Source organism: Ovis aries, chromosome 1 (genome assembly GCF_016772045.2).
Source record: "Ovis aries strain OAR_USU_Benz2616 breed Rambouillet chromosome 1, ARS-UI_Ramb_v3.0, whole genome shotgun sequence".
Lineage (NCBI taxonomy): Eukaryota > Metazoa > Chordata > Mammalia > Artiodactyla > Bovidae > Ovis > Ovis aries.
Genome location: NC_056054.1, coordinates 262,650,841 through 262,671,112, shown reverse-complemented (window position 1 = coordinate 262,671,112; position 20,272 = coordinate 262,650,841). Strand labels below are relative to the sequence as shown.

General features: G+C 48.2%; 1 long non-coding RNA gene across 1 annotated transcript; it reads left to right on the top strand.

The window, feature by feature from the left end:
- The first annotated feature begins 7,175 nt into the window (after positions 1-7,175).
- Positions 7,176-15,057, top strand: LOC132657464 (uncharacterized). Its single transcript, XR_009595685.1, has 3 exons — positions 7,176-7,345; positions 8,509-8,675; positions 11,401-15,057. It is a non-coding gene; the product is annotated as an uncharacterized LOC132657464 (long non-coding RNA).
- The last annotated feature ends 5,215 nt before the right edge of the window (positions 15,058-20,272 follow it).

The following is a 20,272-nucleotide window of genomic DNA, read 5'->3' as shown; positions in this document are numbered from 1 at the left end:
GCTGTTCCTTGTGCCTAAGGCAATGACGATCCTTCATTCCATTCTTGTTTAAACACCTGGATGTCCTGCTATAATGTCTGTTGCCACCTAGAGCTGATAATAGAATGAAGTGTTGTCTTGGAACCTATTGTCCATTGATTAATAAACTTGCATGAAAAAAAAGCATATGCTGGCTCATCTTGTCCTTAGGACTTCTTAGCCATTCCTAGCCAGCCCAGAATATTTCTGCCAGAGTGTGTTCTTTAGTCTTTGTTCTATCCTGAATTCTACACCACCTGGAATTAACCAATTTATTTGCAAAAAGGGGCTTGCCAGGTGGCACGGTGGTAAAGAATCTGCCTGCCAATGCAGGAGATGCAAGACATAGGGGTTTGATCCCTGGTTGGGAAGATCTCATGGAGGAGGAAATGACAACCTGCTCCAGTATTCTTGTCTGGGAAATTCCATGGACAAAGGAGCCTGGTGGGCTACAGTCCATGGGATTGCAAAGAGTTAGACAACTGAGCAACTGAGCACAGCAACATAGCAGCCTTTTAAAAAAATGAAAGAAAATGAGGCATTGTGTAGACCCTACCCTAATATGACTGGCATCCTTAAAAAGGGGAAATTAGACAAGGACAGACAGCTACAGAGGGAGGCAGTGAGAAGACACGGGAGAAGACGACCATGTGACTGGGAGATGCATCTGCCAGCCAAGGATGGCAAACATGCTGGCAGAGGTCAGGAAGAACCCTCCCCTGGAGACTTCGGAGACAGCGTGGCTCTTTTCATGCCTTGATTTTGGAGTTCTAGTCTCTAGAGCTAAGAGTAAATTTCTGTTGTCCAAGTCCCAGTTCGTGGTACTTTATTTTTCCCGTAGTAGTGTACGGATGTCAGAGTTGGACCAAAAATATGGCTGAGTGCTGAAAAATTGATGCTTTTGAACTGTGATGTTGGAGAAGACTCTTGAGAGTCCCTTGGATGGCAAGGGGATCAAACCAGCCAATTCTAAAGGAAATAAGCCTTGAATATATAGTGGAAGGACTGTGCTGAAGCTGAAGCGCCAATATTTTGGCCACCTAATGCAAAGAGTTGATTCATTGGAAAAGACTCTGATGCTGGGAAAGATTGAAGGCGGGAGGAGAAGGAGGCAACAGAGGATGAGATGGTTAGCTAACATCAGTGACTCAATGGACATAAGTTTGAGCAAACTCTGGGAGATAACGAAGGACAGGGGAGCCTGACATACTGCAGTCCATGGGGTCTGAAAGTGAGACATGACTTAGAGACTAAACAACAACAATGTTAAGGCAGTCCTAGGAAACAATAGGGGGAGTTAACGCATCAAACGTGGAGGAAGAAAGCTTTTTAAATAGTACCTTGACCAAGGAGTACTATTATACCTGATTTTATGTTCTTATTTATGAAATGGTTGCACATCAACCAGGACTTTTGAGAAACTGAATATACTTTCTTTTTATTGTTAATTTTTTAATTTTTTAAACTTTGTGATGGGTGCTTATCTCGTGCTTGGGCTCTTTTCTAGCTGTGGCATGTAGGCTTAGTTACTCCGGGACATGTGGGATCTTAGCGCCCCAACCAGGGAACCATCCCTTTGTAGACCAACTTTGTAGACTTGTTTCATCTACGTTGTCATTCATTTGGTCTTCTCAGAAATAAGAAACGTATGATTTAAATGTCACAGAATATGAAAAAAAGTGTGAGGCTAGCTCCTCTCCCAGGTTGGGCACCATGGTCCTGCCTGACCTACCTTTGGAAAGCGTTTGGAGCCTCAGTGTGAGATTCAGGGGCCTCAGTCCTGTTCACAAAGCTCCCCTTTGCCGCGGGCAGGCTGCGCAGAGGAGACTAGGAAAGTCACCATGATTTCCTTGTCAATCTGTGCTGCTGCCTGGTGTGGAAAACATGATGGTGTTTATTGATTCTGGCTGCAGACTGGGACTATTTTTAATAGCTGGACTGGCCTATAGTAGGCCCAGGGGCATCCTCTGCATGGGGTGGGGGCAGGGCAGGGCCCTCCTGGCAGCCTCCCAGTGGAGCCAGAGGAGGAACAGTACCCACGTGCTCTGGCACTTTCCTCGGCAGCCTGTGCTCTGTGTGAGCATCCCCCATGTGGGCTGAGTGAGTCACCTTCCTAACTGTGCTTGGCAAACACCTGGAAGGCTGTTGCAGTGGGAACTGAGCTGGGGGGCCCTTGGACCCTGCCACACTCTGATCCTCTGATCCTGGCTGGTACCGGGCTCTGACCCCCTGGCACCCTGTTGGCCAAGGGTGAGGGTCTGAAGGAAGCGTGCCAATTTCTGTTTTCCTCTGCAGGCTCCTGCTGCACATGGAGACCTTGCACCCCTCCTTCAAGTGGTCTCGTGAAATGGACACAGTCTGAGTCTGAACCAGAGTTTGCCTTCATGATGGTGGCCGTGGTCCCCTGGCTGGCATCAGGCCCTGTGGGTGGGGGCCGCACTCTCCCCAGGTGGGGACTCAATGTCCCTCCCCAGCCGGAGCTGCTCTTTCCCAGAGGGTGTGGACCACAGGCATCCTGTCCGCCCTCCTCATTTCCTGGCCTGGAGAAGACCTGAGTCAGTCCACGAAGCTGGTAGAGGAGTCCGCCTTCTGCAAAGAAACATAAATGCCAAGCAAGGTGACTGCTGCCTGGGACCACCTTTAGAGAGGGCGTGGCCTAACCTCCTGCAGATCACAGACTGTCAGTATCATCGAGGGTGACGTGTGTCAAGCCTGTCACTTGGAAAAAGGCTGGGAAGGAGAATCCTCTTGGATAATGTCCTGCAGGACATTGGCTCAGGACCTTGACTGTTCATCTCTCAAGGACTCACAAATCAGTGTGAGTGCACTTCCCACGTGTATCTGACTTCAACTTATATATTATTCTTTTTTAGAAAGTAACAGAAATATTTTATTTTGCTAAATTGATTTATTTAGTTGGCTGCCTCAGGTCTTAGCTGCAGCATGCAGGATCTTTCTTTGATGCATGGACTCTCTAGTTGTGGCACGTGGGCTCAGTAGTTGCAGCCCATGGGCTTTGTTGCTCCACGGCGTGTGGGATCTTAGTTCCCTGACCGGGGATCGTCCCTTGCATTGCAAGGTGGACTCTTACCCACTGGGTCACCAGGGAAGTCCCTCAACTGCTTCCTTGGTAGCTCAGATGGTAAAGAATCTACCCGCAATGGGAGAGACCCAGGTTTGATCCATCGGTTTGGAAGATCTGGAGAAGGGAACGGCAATCCACTCCAGTCTTCTTGCCTGGAGAATCCCATGGACTGAGGAGCCTGGTGGGCTACAGTCCATGGGGCTGCAACGAGTCAGACATGACTTAGCAATAAACACTTTATTGGGATACAACTGGCATAGAGTAAAACTCAGTTCTGCACGAGTTTTGACTCATGTACTCAGTTGTGTTACCACCACACAATCTAGAACAGACGTCCACCACCCCGAACCCCTCCCTACCCCTTTACAGTCAGCCTCCTGCTTCTGCCCTAGCCCCTGGCAACCAGTGACTATTCCAGTCTCCACTGAATGAATTTCCAGAATGCCATCTCAATGGAACCTCCCACTTCCACCGGGAGGATGTGGCTGCTGAATGCAGCATTTCCACGCGGCATAATGCATTTGTGTTGAGTCCATGTTGTTCCATGTACATGTCTGTGGTGTCTTCCTTGTCATCCGGCTGATAGACAGACTGTTGGTTTGTCTCTAGTTTGGGGTGATTATGAATAAAGTTGCCATAAATATTTGCATACAAGTTTTGGTGTAAACATTAGTTTTATTTTTAAAATATTTATTTATTTAGCTGCATCAGGTCCTAAAGGGATTCCCAGGTGGCTCAGTGGTAAAGAATCTACCTGCCATTGCAGGAGACACAGGTTCAATCCCTGGTTGGGAAGATCCCCTGGAGGAAGAAATGGCAACCCACTCCAATATTCTTGCTGGGAAAAATCCAATGGATAGAGGAATCTGGCGGGCTGCAGCCTGTGGGGCTGCAAACAGGCAGACAGGCCTGAGCATGCATGCACATCAGATCTTAGTTGCTAGCATGTGGGATCTTGCATTGTGGTGCATGGACTCTCTAGTGCAATGAGGGGTTAGCTGCTCCGTGGCGTGTGGGATCTTAGTTCCCTGACCAGGGATTGAACCCTAGTCCCCTGCATTGCAAGGTGGATTCTTAACCACTGGGCCACCAAGGAAGTCCCTGTAAACATTAGTCTTTATTTCTTGGCTGAATATCTAAGATTAGACTTGCGAGGTCATTTGGTGAGTCTATATTTAACTTTATCCTGAAAGTAAAAATGAAAGTCACTCAGTCATGTCTGACTCTGTGACCCCATGGACTGTACAGTCTATGGAATTCTCTAGGTCAGAATATTGGAGTGAATAACCTTTCCCTTCTCCAGGGGATCTTCCCAACCCAGGGATCAAAGCCAGGTCTCCTGCATTGAAGGCTGCCAATCTGGGACTTACCTGGCAGTCTAGTGGTTAGGATTCTGCACCTCCACTGCAGGGACGCTGCTTGGGGAACTAAGATCCCACAAGCTGCATGTCACAACCAAAAAAAAAAAAAAAAGAGAGAGAGAGAGAGAGAGACAAACTGCCAACCTATTCTCCAAAGTGACTATACTATTCTGTGCTCTTGTCAGTGATTTATGCAAACTTCATTTGCTTTGCAACCTCACCAGCACCTAGCATTGTGAGTTGTTTATTTTTTAAAAATTTTTCTTTATTTTGCTTTTTGGTTGTTCTGGGTCAACAATGAAGATTGCTGCTTAACAGAAGAAAAAGTTGCCAAAGAAACAATGGAAATAAATTCACTGGAATTGCAGGACATGATTTTCCTGATTGAAAGCGTGAACCAAGTTTCTCAATAGAACATGAAACAAGGAGCATCATGTTGAAATTTCAAAACACAAGAGGTTAAAAAATTCAAAACATTTATAGAAGAAAAACACTGGGATATTCAACGCATCAGAATTTCTCAACAGTGTTCAGTTCAGTTCAGTTCAGTCGCTCAGTCATGTCCGACTCTTTGCGATCCCATGAATCACAGCACGCCAGGCCTCCCTGTCCATCACCAACTCCCGGAGTTCACTCAGACTCATGTCCATAGAGTCAGTGATGCCATCCAGCTATCTCATCCTCTCTTGTCCCCTTCTCCTCCTGCCCCCAATCCCTCCCAGCATCAGAGTCTTTTCCAATGAGTCAACTCTTTGCATGAAGTGGCCAAAGTACTGGAGTTTCAGCTTTAGCATCATTCCTTCCAAAGAAATCCCAGGGCTGATCTCCTTCAGAATGGACTGGTTGGATCTCCTTACAGTCCAAGGGACTCTCAAGAGTCTTCTCCAACACCACACTTCAAAAGCATCAGTTCTTCGGCGCTCAGCCTTCTGCACAGTCCAACTCTCACATCCATACATGACCACAGGAAAAACCATAGCCTTGACTAGACGGACCTTAGTCGGCCAAGTAATGTCTCTGCTTTTGAATATGCTGTCTAGGTTGGACATAACTTTTCTTCCATGGAGTAAGCGCTTTTAATTTCATGGCTGCAGTCACCACTGGAAAGCAGAAAATAGTGGGGGCAATGCCTTCAAAATTCTAAAAAGTGTTACTTGGAATTCTTTATCTATACAAACTGTCAAACAAAGGACAGAATAAAGATGCTTGAAAATATGTAACATTTTCAAGAACTAAAAATTGTACCCCACATGCATCCTTTCTTAGGAAGCTACAGGAGGGTGTGCTTCACTTGAGTAAGAAAATAAACCTAGAAAGAGAAAGACATGGGACCCAGAACACACTGTATATAGCACAGAAAAATGTAAAGACATTCTCATTGAAGTTGAAGGGAACTCTAGGGAGGACAGCTATGCCACAGCCAAAGAGTCAGCCAGTCCAGATACAAATGGGAGGACAGGGAGCTCCAGACAGGATGTCTCCACTGGAAAAACAAACAACAAAACAAGACAAGCATGCTTACCTGATGTGCGTGGTTTGGTTGGGATGAGTTTTCAGCTTTGTCGGATTCTAACACTGGGGAAGAAGTGGTCCATGCACGTGTGTTAGTCACTCAGCTGTGTCTGACTCTTTGCAACTCCGCGGACTGTAGCCTGCCAAGCTCCTCTGTCCATGGGATTTTCCAGGCAAGAATACTGGAGTGGGTTGCCATGCCCTTCTCCTGGGGATCTTCCCGACCCAGGGATTGAACCCAGGTCTCTCACACTGCAGGCAGATTCTTTACCATCTGAGCCACTAGGGAAGCCCAAGTGGTCCACAGTACATAAAAAATTAAGTGTATGGAAAAAAAAAGAGTCAATAATTAACTTCAGGAAAAACAAAAATTTGCACAAGAAAAGAGAGTATCTTAGTGCTGTAAGAGACTTTCTTGCGACATTTATGGAGTCATAGTAATGCCAATCCTAAACAGTGATTTGGCCAAAGATTGTGATATAATTGTGAAGATGATAATTAGTGTGGAAGAGTCTGAGAGTGTATGGAGGATGGTGGAGGGTACTTTAATAAGTGAGCTAAAATGGAAAAAAAACAAACAAGAAATAGTGTAGTAATCATGTCAGGTAAAAATGTGAAGGTAAAGATTAAAAAATAAAACAGTTAAGACATTTGGAAGTAACTCAGTGGGGAGGGAATGGGAGATGGGAAGAGGTGTGGTGACAAACACAAGGCTTGCAACACTGACTTTTAAAAGAATGTTATAAAAAATAATTTAAAAGGAAGGAATAATCATCTTCATAAAAATTACAAACTCTCCTCTCAAGAGAAAATCTGAACACTCCCTCTGAGCTGGCTTTGGAAACCCAAACCCAGCTATGTGGACGTCAGGGCAGGCACCCTAGGTGGCCTGAGATTCTCCGTTTTGCTGTGTCCGGTGGTTGCAATGGTCCTGGCCACTGAGCCAGCTGACGTCTGAGCACAGGCTTACGTGACTAAGTTAGAGTCGCCTCCTGGCTTTGGCAGGTTTATGGGTTGGTACAGGTGGATTTATGGCTGTGCAGTCAGCCACCCGGTAACAAATGAGGGGTTCCAGCATGTTGGACTGGTGACGCAGACACCTGGGAAAATGGAAACCGTCCACCCAATGCTCTTTTCCCTGCTGTTTTCTGCAGTCTTTTTGTTTTCTTTCCCAGGGGAACCCGAGTGCTGGTATTTAGGCAGGAAAGGAGTTGCCTTTGCTTTAGGGAGCTTCTCTGACCAGACAGAGGTTTCCTATCCTGTTCTGACACTCCTCGGACATGCCTTCTTTGGTAGTGGACAGGAGATTCTCCAGCAGATATCACACCCACCCCCCCAAGGAATTCTTTGGGTCCCTGCTGCCCCAGAGGTGAGCGTGGAAGGGAGGGGTAGCCTGTTCTCATCCCTCTGCTCAGACCACAAGGTCACGTCTGATTTTTGTGTCCAGTTCTGAGATGTCAGAGCCCATCTGTTTAACTCGTGTATGTATGTTTCCTGTGGTTGTCATAACAAATGATACAAATTGGTGGCTTAACCAACGGAAATTTATTTCCTCACAGTTCTGGAGGCCAGAGGTCCAAGATTAAGGTGTGGGCCGAGCTGGCTAGTTGCATCTGGAGGCTTCCTTTCGAACCTGTCTCCTAGCTTCTGGCGGTGACTGCAGTCCTGTGTCCTTTGGCTTGTAGAGGGCTCACTGAGATCTGCTTCCATCTTCACGAGATCGTCTCCTCCAGGTGTCTCATCACATTGTCCTCCCGCTGTCTGTGTCTGTATTTACATTTCCTTTTCCTTTTAAGGACACCAGTTTGATTGGGTTTATTTAGAGCTCATCCTAATCTGGTATGACCTCATGTTAACTTGATTACATCTGCAAAGACCCTGCTTCTAAATAAGGTCACATTCACGGATACTGGGGCTTAGGGGATGGACATATCTCTTAGCAGGACACAATTTAATACTCTCTCGGCTGGCTCCACCCTCAACGGCTGCTCAAGACTTCTTGCACTGAAAAACCCCTTCTTCAGCATGCTGGCCCTAGAAGCTACACTCTTGTCACCGTCTCTCTTCCCTTGTCATCGAACTTCTTGCAGATGTCCTCTTTTCCCATCAGGAGCATACACCTAGCCCACACCTTCTTCCTGGTTATGCTCCTCACCCGTGTCCGCTGCATGCCCAGCACAGCATAGGTGCTCAGTGGTGACCCAGCTCTCCTGTCACTGGCCTTCTCCATAAGGGCAGGCAACTGCGACCTCTGCAGAGCTCACTCAGGAGTGGGACAGACCACCACCAGGAGCTTGATCTAAGTCACCCAGCACGGACGGGTACTTCCAGAGTCACTATTTGGGGTGGGAGCGCCCACTGGGCTGGAAACTGTAACCATTTTCCAGATAATGCCAGGAGGTGCTTCATCTGAGCTTGGCTTCCAGAACAGGCTTAAGAGCTACACTGCCAAACACTGGGCTCACTGCTGAGGAGCGTCATCTTTTTCTTTCTTTTTTTTTCCTATTCAAACATTTTAATTTTTTTTTAAAGAGTAATATGGACTAACTGACTCAATGGACATGACTCTGAGCAACTCCAGGAGAGAATGAAGGACAGGGAAGCCTGGTGTGCTGGAGTCCGTGGGGCACAAAGGGTTGGACACGATTTAGCGACTGACAACAACTACGACAACACGGACTAATTGGAGAAACACTATGGTGAGTCTATGGAAAGTGGGCATTATTATGTTAAAACATGTAGTTTTAAATTTCATGTACATGTAATTAGAATTAACCTAGCAATTAAAGACAATTTCCAATTAAAAGGTATGTTTATGTTGAACTCCCAGTTGTCACATTGTAAATAGTTATTTTTACAGTCAGTAAGAGTCAGTAAAAAAAAGAATGCTCTTCTAAGCAGATTGTACACATATTGTGGAGTCCTATTATACTTTACTTAGCAAAAATATTTTTATAGATAGTGAAAAGACAAGATCGCTAAGAGTCAGACCCAACTGAGCGACTTCACTTTCACTTTTCACTTTCGTGCATTGGAGAAGGAAATGGCAACCCACTCCAGTGTTCTTGCCTGGAGAATCCCAGGGATGGGGGAGCCTGGTGGGCTGCCGTCCATGGGGTCGCACAGAGTCGGACACGACTAAAGCGACTTAGCAGCAGCAGCAGCAGCAGCAGCAGCCTTACCCTGAATGAATTATCACAATTTTAAAAAGTACAGACCAGCAGGGTTGAACTTCTCTGGTGGTGCAATGGCTAGGAATCTGCCTGCCAATGCAGGGAACATGCGTTCAACCCCAGGTGCAAGAAGATTCCATATGCCCTCAAGCCACAACTACGGAGGCCCACGCATTCTAGAGCCTATGCTCCGCAACAAGAGGGGTTACCAAAATGAGCAGCCTACACGCCTCAACTAGAGAGTAGCCCTCACTCTCTGCAACTAGAGGAAGCCTGTGCAGAACAAAGAAGAGCCAGCGCAGCCAAAAATAAATAAATAAAATCTTAAAAAGAAGCAAATGAGTGAGGTTAATCACATCAAAACAAAATAAAGTAAGTTGTGTTTACTTGGACTTCCCTGGTAGCTCAGTTGGTAAAGAATCCACCTGCAATGCAGCTCAATTCCTGGGTCGGGAAGATCCACTGGGGAAGGAAAAGGCTACCCACTCCAGTATTCCTGGGCTTCCCTGGTGGTTCAGTTGGTAAAGAATCCACCTACAATATGGGAGACTGGGGTTCGATCCCTGTGTTGGGCAGATCCCCTGGAAAAGGGAAAGGCTACCCACTCCAGTATTATGGCCTGGAGAATTCCATGGACTATATAGTTCATGGGGTCTCAAAGAGCCAGACATAACTGAGGGACTGTCACTTTTTTTTTCAATTAATAAAGATAAATACTTATTATTTTCAAATAATAAACTTTTCTTAAATAACACTCATTCCGCACTCCCACAGAATAAATGACACACAATTTTTGTTGTTTTTACAAAAACAAGACTTTGACATTTTTATAAATCCATAGATAAATAATTCTTAATTAAATCTTGAGTGATTTTTGCCATTAATTTAAAGCATGTTGTGTTTTAAGAAGCTGAAACAGGAAAAGCAAAATGTAAATTTCAGTTCTGTTGGTTTAATTGTCCCCTTTCTCACATTGTTTTCAAAATGCAGTGAGTAGGGTATTCTCAAGGCAATAAAAAATCAGAGATACACATCAAATGATTTTGGTGGATGATAAAGTTTGGACATTTCTATATAATAAAAGAAATTATTTTCTACCAAAGTTCTGAACTTGAGTTTGCCCCTTGCACCCTCAAAGGTCAGAGGTCAAATCAATGTGCTAGAGACTGAGAGGGGCCACGGAGGGGGCTTCCCAACTGACCAATTGATGCTGGGCAGGCCCCCTGGCCTTTGGAAACCTCAGTTTTTTCATCTGGAAAGTGGGAATGATGGTTCTTTCCTCCTTGGGTGACTGTAGGAGTTAAACAAAATACACAAAATACTCAGGCACAGAATCGGAGCTCAGTACACAGTGACTGCTTATCCATTAAACGTAGATTTCCCGTAGCAGTGGCCTCCTGTGCCCTGCTGTGCACTCGGGGTCAGCTTGTGAGCTGCCGGGCACACCCGCCATGACTCGCCTCCTGCAGGGCCTACTCTGGGGCTCCTCCCTGGCCTGTGACAACGGTGCTTCTCTGCGACAATGAAGGCAAACAGGTTGGCACCGTCAGCTGGGCTCAGCCGGGTCCTCCTGGGAAGACCAGTGGGAAGGGGGCAGTTTTCAGAATGCAGGCCCCACCCTGTTCTGATTCCCAGTACAAGGGACTGTGGCTGTGGGGTCAGGTTGATGGAAAGAGCTTCGAACTTGGACCTGGAAGCCCTGGGTAGGGCCTTGGGGGCTGTCAAGTCATACCGTGGACCTATCTGGCCACGTCCCTGCCCAACGCCTGGCACTGGGGCGTCCATTGCCTGGATGGAGCCTCCCGGGGCCTCCGTCGTCCTCACCTGCCTCCCGCGTGCGTCCCTGATTCTGCAGTCTCTCTGTTCCCCAAGCCAAGTTGGTGTCACGTGGATGGACGTTCACTCAGGGGTGGGTGGAGGTCAGTTTGGTGTGTTATCCCTCTTGTGAATGCTTTATTTGTTTAACTGTGATAAAAATACACAAAACATGAATGTACCATTTTGACCATTTTTAATTGTATGGGTCAGTAACATGAAGTCTGTTCACATTGCGGTCCAACCATCGCCACGGCTCCATCTGCAAAACGTGTCTATCTTTCCAACCCGAAACTCTGCCCCCATGAACTGCTCACTCTCACACCCACTCCCATCCCCTCCCGCAGTCCCTGGCCCCCACCTTCCAGCTTGCTGTCCCCATGACTTTGGCTCCTCTAGGGACCTCGTGTAAGGGGAATCATATTTGCTCTTTCAGGGCTGGCTTCTGTTGCTGATCACTGTGACCTCAGGGTTCATCCATGTTGCAGCAGCTGTCAGAATATCCTTCCTCTTAAGGCGGAATACCATTGCCTTGAATGAATGAACCGCACTCTCCTTGGACTGCATGCCAGTCATCCATCCATGGACACGAGGGGCCTCTGCACTTGGCAACTGTGAGTCATGCTGCTATGAACACAGGGTGTGCAAAAATCTGTTTGAGTTCCTGCTTTCAATTCTTCTGAATATATACCCAGGAGTAGAGTTGCTGGGTCATATGTCAATTCTATGTTTAATTTTTTGAGGAATCATAAACGTTGCATTTTATTTATTTTTTATTGAAGTATAGCTGATTTATAATATCATGTTAATTACAGGTGTACAGCATAGCAATTCAGTTCCACACACACATATATCCTTCAGATTCTCTTCCCTTATAAGCTATTACAGAATACTGAATTCCCTGTGCCAGTAGGTTCTGGCTGCTTATCTATCTAATACACAGTAGGGTGTATATGTTAATCCCAACCTCTTATTTGAATGTTGCATTTTAAAACAGGGATTTAAAAATCAGTGTCGAAAGGAAGACATCAAGCAGAAGGGAGAAAGTGCCTGGATCTTGCCGACCCAGCCAGACTGGGGCTGGAATTCTGCCCCTCCATAATCATAGCCAAGTTACTTCACTTTCCTAAGCCTCACTTTCCTGGTCCATAAAATGGGATTAATACCATTCACTCGGGTCATGCGGAGTTCTGAGAAATTTTAACTGCATTAGGACTGTTGGAAAGGCTAATGGCTTAGAGCAAGTGTCAAAAAGCCACGCTATGCACCTGTTTTTGTGCTGCCCGAGAGGCAGGAATATTTTTCACATTTTTTGAGGGTTGTAAAAAAAAACAAAGAATTTGTGTCAGAGTCCAGTGTGGTCCGCAGAGCCTAAAACATTTACTTCCCAGGCCTTTTTAGGGAAAAGCTCCTGATGCTTCATTTAGAGAACAAACTAAATATACCAAAGTGGGAGTACTTGGGTTCAAGGACAAACTATGTGACCTTGACCAAGTCCTTTTGTACCTTGGTCTCCTCATCTGTAAAATGGGGATAACAATGCCCATGGCCTGTTGTCTAATCTCCATCTAGTCTCTGCTCAGTGAGGCCATGCTTGCTCCTTCTAGCATCTCTGTAATGCGTGTCTCCTGTTTTCTCTGTGGTCTGCCTCCCCGCCTAGGATGGAAGGCTCACCTGGGCATGGATGTTGAGATGTTTTGCTTGCTGATATGTCTCTGACTTTGCAGGGAGCAGGCACTTGGTAGATATTTGCTGAGAGAACTCAGACCCCTGGGGAAATGTGAAAACCAAACATTAGCACACAGAGGACATTGACACAGTGCTGGGATGGGTGAGTGCCCAGTACAGAGTTAGCCCTGAGCTGGCATGTACTTGGGGGAGGGGGTGGTTCTTCCCACAGGGCAGATTCTCAGGGGTGTCTGCCCTGGACACTGGCCCAGCCTAACACAACTTGGTAGAAAAACAGTAGGAAACACAGTGGAAAAGCTTGCTTCCTGGAGGCTGACACATGGGGTGTGGTGCCAGCAAGTGTGCAGACCAGCCCCATGATCCAAAGCAAACATGGTCACCTCCCTGAAGACCTGCCCGACTGGTCCCCACACCTTCCTGAGGACGGGCGGTGAGATGACAGGTCCTGTTTGCTACAATCTCTTCAAGGAGTTGGAGCCCCCTACCCCCTGCAACACCCGGCTTTGCCTTATTGACCAATGCCTCCACTCCAATCGCTCAGGTGACCACCCCTCGATCAACCACTGGAAGGCATTGCCTCCGTTTGACAGATGAAGCATTGAGGCTCTCACAGCCGAAGTGACCATCAAGCTCACTATTATGGTGTTGCATTGCTGGGACTTGACCCAGGACGGCATGGCATGGGGTCTTCTACTGTGCAGAGAATGGGTGAAGAGAAGATGCACTTAAGAAGGGGGCATTGGAGTCACGGACTTTCTGGGGAAGAGGTGGGAAGTCAGACCATCCTTCTGGAAGAACCAAGGATGGGTGGAGTGGTTCTCCAGGCTAGGCCTGTGACTGAGGGTAAGGACTAGGGGGCGGGAGGCAGGCACACAGACCCCTCTCGGATGATCTGCAGCAGAAAACCTGAAGATGCATGGGCTACCCCACCTCTACAGATGGCTTCCCTGAGGACAGGGGGCTTAGATGTCAAACCCCAAAGTCAAGGCGAGCTGTGTGAATCTCCATGGCCTTTCATCGTGGCCACTGGAAGGATGACTCACCCTCACAAACGTGCTGATCTGATTCTTTTCTCAAAGCCCTTGTTTTTTTTTTTTTTTTGTAGTTCTCTCCAGGGCGGATAGTGCTCCCAGCACAGAGGCTGGGGTTGGGTTCTGGGGGAGGGTGGAGGCAGAGGTGGCCGGGAAGGAGGGGGGTGGGGGAGCAGGTAGAAGTGGCTTTGTTGACAGACAAGTCAACTGATGTCAAGGCATGTCAGTGCCTCCCTCAGCAGGAAATGCAGGTCGAGTGACATACCTGAAGTTCAAGAACAATTATTAGCTAGCAATCCGCTAAGACAGTCTAACAGGACAGCCCCCAGTTTCCCAGGGCAGCAAAGGAGGGCATCAGAGAAGCCCAACTACCTGGTTCAGAGGAATGATCCTCACCCATTCCGTCAGAGGCAGAAAGGGAAAGTGAAATTGCCCGCAGGAGAGAAGCAGAAAGCCCTCAGAAGGGAATCCAGGCCCTCATCCCTCTTCCGCCAGCTCAAGGGAGAGGCTAGGGTGCAGGGATGAGGAGCCGGAAAAGAAGGAGCAAGATTCAGGCCATCTCCATGTGCCAAGAGCTCCCTTGTCACGTTTACAGCATCACTACTTAGACGGTGTACTCTGCATGGAAGTTAAACAAGCAGGGTGACAATATACAACCTCGACGGACTCCTTTCCCCATTTGGAACCAGTCCATTGTTCCACGTCCGGTTCTAACTGTTGCTTCTTGACCTGACTACAGGTTTTGCAGGAGGCAGGGAAGGTGGTCTGGTATTCCCATCTCTTGAAGAATTTTCCACAGTTTGTTGTGATCCACACAAAAGCTTTGGTGTAGTCAATAAAGCAGAAATAGATGTCTTTCTGGAATTCTCTTGCTTTTTCTATGATCCGACAGATGTTGGCCATTTGATCTCTGGTTCCTCTGCCTTTTCTAACTCTAGCTTGGATATCTGAACATTTTCAGTTCATGCCTAGCTTGAGGCCTAGCTTGAAGGATTTTCAGCATTACCTTGCTAGCGTGTGAAATGAGCGCAAATGTGCAGCAGTTTGAACATTCTTTGGCATTGCCCTTCTTTGGGATTAGAATGAAAACTGACCTTTTCCAGTATATATGCTCATTGTTAACATATCAGCATGCTAAACAACACCCACAGTCACCATGACAGTTCCAAGGCTGAGCATAAAAGGTCAGAAAGTGAGTGGTGGCCCAGTTCCTGCAACCTCTGCCCCTTTCCCAAAACAGTTGGAATACTCCTCCCACTCAACTGCCTCTGAAATTACCCAGCCCTATGAAAACGCTGGGGCCTTTTGCCTACTGAGATGGACTACAGTCTGTGGAGTGTGTATCTCTCTGAATAAATGTCCTTTCACTTTACTAAGACTTGCTCTTGAATTCTTTCCTGCGGGAGGCCAAGAACTCACACTCAGCAGCCATCACAGGGACTCACCTGAGGCCTGGGATGTGAGCACCCTCTCACACCTCACACTGTCTTTCCTGCAACACCATCACAGGGTAACAGTGCCTTTACACATTTCAGGCTCTGGACAGTAACTGTTGCCCTGCCTGGGAACCAGAGGATGAGATGGTTGGATGGCATCACTGACTCCATGGACATGAGTTAGAGCAAGCTCTGGGAGATGGTGAAGGACAGGGGAGCCTGGAGTGCTGCAGTCCATGGGTCACAAACAGTTGGACACAACTGAGTGACTGAACGGAGCTGAACTGGGAACCAGGAGACTTACCCCAGGGGCGCCTATGCCCCGAGGGCATCTCTGACATCCTGGGGAAGGTGTGCAGGTGCCAATGCTCTTGGAGATACTGTTCCCCTCAGCGGCTGCTCAGCAGAAACACAGAGGGGCAGGAACAAGGATTGTATGTCCAGGAGCTGAGAGAAGCTGGCAGTTCAGCAGTAAGATGGGGCGGCGGGGAGGGTAGCTTCTACGCATTCAGGCTCTGGGTTTGAATATTTTGTTGTTCAATCGCTCAGTCATGTCCAGCTCTTTGTGAACAGCACTGTAAAAACCTCATGGATGTCAGGCCCGCCTGGACAATGCGGGGAAATCTCCCTCCTCGAGGTCTTTGATTTAATCCCACCTGTACAGTCCCTGTTGCCACATGAGGTAACATATTCACAAGTCCCAGGGACAGGACATGGGTGTCTTTGGGGAGTGTCAGTACTCTGCATCATGAACTCATGCCAGGATTTCCCTGGTAGCTCAGTTAGTAAAGAATCTGGCTGCAGTGCAGGAGACCTGAGTTCGATCCCTGGGTCGGGAAGAGCCCCTGGAGAAGGAAATGGCAACCCACTCCAGTATTCTTGCCTGGAGAATCCCATGGACAGAAGAGCCTGGCAGGCTACATTCCATGGGGTTGCAAGAGTCGGACACAACTTAGCGACTAAATCACCACTGATATTCTGTCCACTATGTCTGCCAGGTAAGAAGCAAAGAGAAAAATCTGACTTTGGGATGTAACTGGTAGTATGGAGATGCTTGGATGGAGTGCAGCTTCTATTTGAGCCTGTGATCCCAGGAATAGCTCTTAAGAAATGGAAACTTTGGCCAAAAGGGTTGCAGGTTTGCATCTTCCGATGAAAGCACCAAAGTCTGGATGCAGGACAAACTTTCCTAGACCTGAATCCAATGAGGCAGAGACGGGGACAGAGGGAACGAGTCTCTCTCTGTGTTTCCTGCACACAAAGACTGAGGCCCAGGGATGACTAGTGCTAACTTAGGGTGGAGATCTGCGGGTCTGGTGTTATCTCTCCCAGGTCTCAGCATTCTGAACATCCAGCCGGGTTGGGTACTGAATCTGGAGGATGTTTGCTGGCGTGTGCATTGGCAAGGGGGTCTCTCCCAGACATCTGCTGTCCTAGCTAGACCCCAGTCAGCGCTGTCCTCACATTGTCGCAGGAGGAAGTTCTTTTGGGAGGCAATGCTGCGAGCCAAGTGAGCAACTGTTTCAAACTTGATAAGAAACAGGCTCTTCCTTGCTATATTTAAAGTGCATAACCAACAAGGACCTACTTACAGAACAGGGAACTCTGTTCAATGTTACATGGCAGCCTGGATGGAAGGGGAGTTTGGGGGAGAATGGATACATGTATATGTATGTTTGAGTTCCTTCCTTGTTGTCCTGAAATTATCACAACATTGTTTGTTAATCAGCTATACCTCAATACAAAATAAAAAGTTAAAAAAAAAAAAAAGAAATAAGTAGTTCCTGTTGGACAAAGTTCTGACTGTGGCTCACTGGCCGTTGAGGGTTTTTTTCCAGTAATGAGGGTGCCTTTGCTCTCATCTGTTCACAGGCTCTAACTTAGAAGTCAGGAGACACCCCCTTCCAACCTGAGCTGGTGAACGTCTCCAGCCAGGAACCGGAGTAGAGACCTGACCCTCCTCACTCTCTGGAGGTCCCTGACACCTGTCAGGTGCAGCATGGGACAGCAGCAAAGAATGCAGAGGAGAAGAGGAGAGACGGGTGATCAGGAGCTTGCGGGGCGCCCTGCTCCCTGGGATATAACCTGGATGGCTTTCCAGCGGTTAGAAGGCTGCCCGATTTTATGGTTCCCTTTAAGCAGAGGGTTGGACACGACTGAGCGACTTCACTTTCACTTTTCACTTTCATGCATTGGAGAAGGAAATGGCAACCCACTCCAGTGTTCTTGCCTGGAGTATCCCAGGGACGGGGGAGCCTGGTGGGCTGCCGTCTATGGGGTCGCACAGAGTTGGACACGACTGAAGTGACTTAGTAGTAGTAGTAGTAGTAGTAGTAGTAGTAGTAGTAGTAGTAGTTAAGCAGCAAAAAGGGAAAAAAAGAGGAAAGCAGACATTTTAGAACTTGGACAAAAGCTGTCCCAGCAGGGCTCTGGTGAATGACCAGTATTCTAGTCTGCAGAAGAGGCTATAGAGACGTACACAGGGCAAAACTTACTAGCAATGGAAATTAAAAAAAAAAAAAAATCTAGTATGACCCACTTCCAAGTGCATTGTTTTTTCTCAATTTAATGGAAGAATGTTGATGTTATTTTTTGACTCCATCTGTTTGTTTTATAGTCAGGCCACCTAGTGGGTAATTCAGGCTCAATCTTCATCTTTGACCTTGTTGCAGAAATCTCTCACGTCTCTCGCATGTAGAGCTGGTGACCCATTCAGGAATGGCAACTCTCACTCCAGCCTTCTCCCCTCCCAGGCTCTCTGGGGTCTGGGTGTGGACATACACTTCGGAGAAGGAAGGTGGGGGGGCAGCCCCAGGGGGGAGCTTCAGGCACGCTGACAGGTGTCAGCACTTCTGGTTGGCAGATGATGCAAACCTGAGGCACCGAATTTGCTTCTCCCAAGTGGAGGTCCTGGAAGCGGAACTCAATTAAAATCGATTCCTTGTGAATTCGTGCTGGGAGGGCTGCTCCCTGGACGTACATGTTGAGGAAGGTTTCCTTTTCATCCAGGCTGGGGAAGGTGTTAGGCTTCAACAATCTGGCCATTTCATACCTGAAGAAGCACAGCTTTTGTTGTTGTTCAGTCGATAAGTTGTCTCCAACTGTTTGAGACCCCATGGACTGCACGCCAGGCTTCCCTGTCCTTCACTATCTCCCAGAGCTTGCTCAAATTCATGTCCACTGAGTCAGTGATGCCATCCAACCATCTCAACCTCTGTGACCCCCGTCTCCTTCAGCCCTCAATCTTTCCCAGCATCAGGGTCTTTCCCAATGAGTCAGCTCCTCGCATCAGGTGGCCAGACGATGGCCCTCATCACGTTCGCCCCGTTTCTGAGGATGGATCAATGCCCAGACTCTCAGGGAGCAGCTGGCACGGGGCAGCTCTGCTCCGCCCCTCCGGGCCCTTCTGGAAGACACACCTGGATCTAACCTGAGCTACTGTTACTATCGCTGTTCCCATCACCTTATCTGGTTCACGCTTACTCTTCCAAGTAGTAATGCTGATTCCAAGCAGCTGAATAATGGTTCCTAAGACAGCCTTGGCCTCACCCCCAGAACCTATGAATGTGACCCTGAATGGAAAAATAAAAAGAACTGTGTGGGTGAGATTAAAGATTTGGAGATGGGCAGAGGATCCTGGAGCACCCGTGTGGCCACCCTAAGTGTCCTCATGAGCAGGGGACAGATGGAGACCTGACTATAGAAGGGATGGCCATGTGGCCAGAGAGGCGGAGCAGCCACCAGCCAGGAACACGGCAGCCCCAGGAGCAGGACTAGGTGAGGAGCGGTCATCCCCTGGGGCCCCCAGAAGGAGGCACTCCTGCTGTCTCCTTAATTGTAACCCCTGTAGACTCATTCTGGACTTCTGTCCTCTAGAACTGTAAGAGAATATGTTCCTGTTGTTTGAAGCCACTGTGTGCTCAGTCACTCAGTCGTGTCCGACCCTTGACAACACCAGGGATTGCAGCCCGCCAGGCTCCTCTGTCCATGGAATTTTCCAGGCAAGAGTACCTGGAGTGGGTTGCCATTCTCTTCTCCAGGGGATCTTCCCAACCCAGGGACTGAACCCAAGTCTCTTGAGTCCACTGCACTGGCTGTGCTGTGCTTAGACGCTCAGTTGTGTCTGACTCTGTGCAACCCCATGGACTGTAGCCCACCAGGCTCCTCTGTCCATGGGAATTCTCCAGGCAAGAATACTGGAGTGGGTTGCCATGCCCTCCTCCAGGGGATCTTCCCGACCCAGAGATCGAACCCACGTCTCCTGCACTGACAGCAGATTCTATACTGTCTGAGCCACTGGGAACGTGAGTTTGTTACCACTAGTGTGACCGAGGAGGCCCCCTTGAAGTCACTAAGTGTTGGTTAGAGCAGTCATGGGAAAGTCAAACAGTCCAGGATTGGGATTGAGGGGCTCAGGGCCCCCAGTGACCTCAAGGGGAGCTGGGCCAGGAAGTCAGCGGAGCTGTCCCTTCCCCAGCTCCCCTAGACATCTTGGGAACAGAAGATACTCATAAAGATATGAAGCAGGGTGGTGGTGAAGGGGGGTTCTGTTCATTGTGAACCTGCCTGTACCATCTGGGTCTTCTACCAGTAGGTATCGTTATTGTCAAAGATGCCATTAGGAGTCATCTGTGCAGGCAGATTGGGTGTGTGTCCCTGTTTGTACTTGTCTGTGTTAAAGGGACAACTCACACCCAGCACCTGGGGCGTGTTATATTCCGTTGGCCTTCACTCTGTGGGGGAGTTTTGCATCTCAGGCTATCAGTGATCCTCTCACCCCTCTCTTCCTCTCATCCTTCCCCCTCCTCCCACCCCTCCTTGCACCCCTTCCCCCACCCTCCCCCACCCCTTCCTCCAACCTTTCCGCTACCATCTCTCACCCCCTCCCCTGCCCCTCCTGCTCCTCCCTGACCCTCCCCAGCCCCTGCTTGGAGCCCCAGGTGCACTTTCCTAACCTGTTCTGTGCAGAGTGCCCTGTCTCCTGGTCATTTCGTTGCCACAGTCATCGCACACTTGTTTGGACCCGCAACATGTTCAAGCTTTTCCTTCCATCTTCACAGTCCATAAAGTGGATGGTTTTACTCCAGTTTTAAAGGTGAGGAAATTGTAACTGTGGGAAGTTTGGAGACCAGTGGGAAATGACAGCCGGCAG